Source organism: Nicotiana tomentosiformis, chromosome 12 (assembly GCF_000390325.3).
Source record: "Nicotiana tomentosiformis chromosome 12, ASM39032v3, whole genome shotgun sequence".
NCBI classification, from domain to species: domain Eukaryota; kingdom Viridiplantae; phylum Streptophyta; class Magnoliopsida; order Solanales; family Solanaceae; genus Nicotiana; species Nicotiana tomentosiformis.
This window is the reverse complement of record NC_090823.1, coordinates 120761324-120765699: the sequence shown is the minus strand read 5'-3', so window position 1 is coordinate 120765699 and position 4376 is coordinate 120761324. Positions and strand designations below refer to the sequence as shown.

At 32.0% G+C, this 4376-nt stretch overlaps 1 pseudogene; it reads right to left on the bottom strand.

Annotated features, from left to right (window-relative positions):
* Window positions 1-215: 215 nt before the first annotated feature.
* LOC104111447 (protein LURP-one-related 12-like) lies at window positions 216-2138 on the bottom strand (annotated as a pseudogene).
* Between the last annotated feature and the right edge of the window lie 2238 nt (window positions 2139-4376).

Genomic DNA, 4376 nt, shown 5'->3' with positions numbered 1-4376 from the left:
TGATTCTTATCCATATTTGACCCGTTTTTAAAAGTTCATCATCCAACCCATTTTTTAATGGATAATATGAGTGGATAATTATTTTCTTTTAACCATTTTGTCACCACTGCTAATAAATACAGTAGTCTTTACAGGAGATTTTAGCCATGCTGATTTCGGTCTTATCAACAGTTAAATCTCTTAAATCATGAAATAAAGAAAAAGGTACATCATAATAAATTAAGGAAGAATAAAATTTAAATAACAAAATTTATTGATTACATGGTTGGTGGCCTTAAATACGAACAAAATCAAGGAGAAAGGTGAGGATCATCGGCAACAATGAGGTTAGCATCAACTTGATTATCATTAACTTTAACATAATCATCAGCATTAATTTGATCAAGCACAAGGATTAAACCCATGGCAAAGGCAGCATCAAAACCAGGCTTGATATTTAAAGAGAAAACGTCTTTTCCAAGCACCAAATTATCACAATTAATGTTCACTTTACGTCCAATTTGAGCAACACATTCTTTCTCTGAATTGAAGAAGTGCAACTCCTTTGTTCAAATGACCCTTCAATCTGGTATTCTTCAACTGGATTATTGTTGTACACTTCCACTGTCACAATTGATCTTCCTATCATTGAGGATCTTAGTACACTGAATATTGGCTTTTGTCCCTCCATTCTTTCTCCTAAGTAGCCATCCCACCTATGATGCAGACTTGGTCTCTAGTCCAATTTTCAAGTAATCAAAGCTTAGATTTATATATTGACAGTGTATAAAATATTTATTATCATAGTGGTTTAATATGTGATAGCAAGTTAATTACCCCTTTATTAGGTTACCGATTAGAAGTAATATGAATAATCTGATTATGTTCATATTTTTTTCATGTTACAGCATACTTAATTACCTCTTAAAGCAAATATGTGGCCGCTATTTAGGGGTGAGTCAACTTACCAGGGTCAATATATGATATTTAGTGTAAGAATTCAAATGCAAAATAATTGTATAACAATACTTTTTAGACAATGACCTAAAATTGTCTTGGTCCGCTTTTTAAGCATCAAAATTTGTGAAAATGAGCTCAAAATCTGAAAACTAGTCATTAAATACCCATGCCATGCCTCCTGTTTCGCGATCGCGGTTCACAAAGTGTCAAACATGATTTTACTCTTTGCGATCGCAGCCACCAACCTCGCGATCGTGGTTCACAAAGTGTCAAACATGATTTTACCCTTAGCGATCGCAACCACCAACCTCGTGATCGTGGTTCACAAAGTGTCCAACATGATTTTACCCTTCGCGATCGTGGCTAAGATTTTTGCTCAAATTTACAACTAAGTGCATTTTTTTCAAAATTTTAATCGAAAATAAAATTATTTCATTTTGAATAGTTCAATGGCAAAAACTTTTCCCATTGTTCTGGAGCAACCCTTAGCAAGGTCTTGGTTGAGAGAGTGAAGAGCTTATCGAAAATAATCTCTCTATCTTCTTAAGGTGGTAGGGGTAAAGTCTGCATACACACTATCTTCTCATCTCTCTCGTAGAACTATACTAGTTCAAAACTAATAAATTTATTTGAAATCCCTTGTGCAATTCATGTGAGACACCTAGGTCACAAGTGATTATAGGTTTGTTGTTGCTGTTGTTGAGCTACTTCGTTGAGAATGAAAATATTTTTGAGTAAAAAATGTAAAGAACGAAAAAGTTATCCTATTTTCGAATAATTCAAGAGCAATTTTGGCCCTTTACTATTGATTCAAAAGTATGGAAACTTGAGAATTCAGTGTTACCTTTCGTCGAACAGTGAAAAGGCATCGACCAGAGGCATCCATAGGAACGAGCTCGCCTTGGTTACTGGAGTCGGGGCCATAGGTATCAACTCGAAAGACGAGTTGGCCTTTACTGTCATACGCATGGAAGCCATCACTACTGAAGAAAAGAGAAGTTTTACAGTGAAATTAGTCTCTTCTTTGTACACAAATGCTTCTTCTACAATTGCAGCGACTTTACCCTTCATTTCAGCTTTTGTTTTAGGCAAGATAACAGATGACATTCATGCACTGAAAGCAGAAAAGAGTAGAGAGAGAGAGAGAGAGAGAATTAATGGGAGAAAACTATGAGGCTGAAGTCTGAACATTGAGTATTTAATATCTCTGTTTCACTCTGTGTACTATTTTGATCTCTAAAGTAAACACTATTTTGATTCGATTGCGTTTAGCAAAAAAAGGTACGTAGTCCTCACTCGAGTCTTGATTCACCTGGGACATAAATTTGGTTGAAAATTTAAAAAAGAGTTTTTGAAATTTTGTTAAAAAATAAATTTTGAAAGTTGAAGTTGTGTCTAGAAATATATTTTATTTGATAAATAAAAACTTAAAATTTTGTGACTGGAAGAATAAATTTCACCTAAAAACTATCTTAACCCAGTTTTTAAGAACTTGAAAAAAAAATTGAATTTTTTTCAAAAACTGATCATGTTTTATAAAAAAATAGTTTTTAAAATTTGGTTTTAAAAAATATACTCAAAATCTATGGCCAAGTGCTCAATGTTTTGAGTTCTTTGAAATTAAGGGTTACAAACTTAATATTAATGGTGCGATATATTTCACATGCCTATCTATGACATAAGTAAAAGAATAGAGTAAGTATAATTGAACAATATTTAGAACTATATATAAGATCTTATTCATGTATCAGTCAACTGTGACTGGATCTGTAGGCATTTGAAATTGATTACATTCAGAGTCTCTAGTAATTTGTGCATATGACATATCATAACAAAATTAAGTAGCGTTTAGACATAAAAATTATAATTTTAGAAAAAAGTTATATTTAGAATTAAGTTGCAATTTTATGAGCGAAGAAAAAAAAAATCTGAAAATTTTGAAATTAGAAAAACTCATTTTTCAAAATTTTCTAAAAACTTGCAAAATTTAATGGACAAATACATTTTTAAAAAAGAAAAAAATGGACAAACGGAGCCTAAATCAACTGAATGGTAGCAAATTTTCTTCTATATTATATTACTATTATAATAGCCTTTCAAAGTAAATAATCTCTCCATTCTAATCTTATTTTTAAACTTATGGTCTAAAAATATTATGTGACTATAAATCATCTCATCAAGGTTAAATTGAAATGATTGGTACTGATCGTAGTTTAAGGATAGAAACAGGTCTTGATTAGTGTAGGTGTTAAATTGGTATTCGTCCTAGTTTAGGTGTCAAAATGGAAGTGATTACAATTAGGAATATGGCCATTGGACTCTCTTGTGTGTAAGACTTTAAATTAAAATTTTCTCCACGCACCATGGAATAAGTAAGATATGATTCGTATATTAATGTCAAGACGCAAGACAACATGTCATTCTTTGCCATAGTAATAATTGAAAATGACTATTAGATCATTTTGTGCCGAGGAAAGCCCAAAAGAAGCAAAAATAATGTTGAGGAGGTAGGTCCAACTGCCGCTACTAAAATATCTATAATAGTGTAGTGAAGAAATTTCTATAATTATTATGTGTTGGTGTTTTCTAGGGCCATGTGTCGATATGAATTAATTCAAATATATTTTCTTCTGTCTATTTTAATTGATTTTTGGCCCCTTTTTTTTGTCCGCAATGTTTATCCTTAAAAATAAATAACAATTAAATTTATACGCGATTTTAAAAATATGTGAACAGTTTCAATACAAGTAATTAATGATGTTAGATAAAGCAAGTAAAAGATATAGTAAATAGCCAAACCAATGATGATAGTGAGTCCAATCTCTATTAAACGCTTAACAAGGAACCTGCCTTCGGTTCCGAGCTTGCACTTATGAAGAACTAATGAATGAAAACAAGAACTTTAAATAACAGAGAGAACATAAGTATATTGCTTTGGTATGCGTGTTACACTATGTCTAATGAATACTTAGCTTTCCCTTTATATAGTGTCACACCTCCTTTTACCGGGGATAAGGGATTTTTTCAATTAAAGTGACATTGTTCGAAAGAGAATTTTTTTATTTAATTAGAGTCGACACTTGGACTAATTATTATGGCGTCCCAAGTCAGCAACAAAAAACTGAAGTTAAAGAGATATACAAAGTTGTTTCCAGCATATTTGGTTGATATTTTCTGGGATTTCAAAGGACTTTAAAGTTTTGTAGAACTGTTGTTTGATGTTGCTTGCTGGATTTACTAGCTGAACTCCATCCTCTCCTTTCTCCTCGCTTTTATTTGGCCATTGTCTCCTGCATTTGAGGTACACACAGAGAATCCTTGTGCTCCTACTTTGATCTATATGACTAGTCTCTAAAGTTGTTCGAATATGTTGAATGAATTTTGTTAAATTTGATGTCCTACTTCTATGTATTTCTAAAATATTCTCTTAGTGTTCA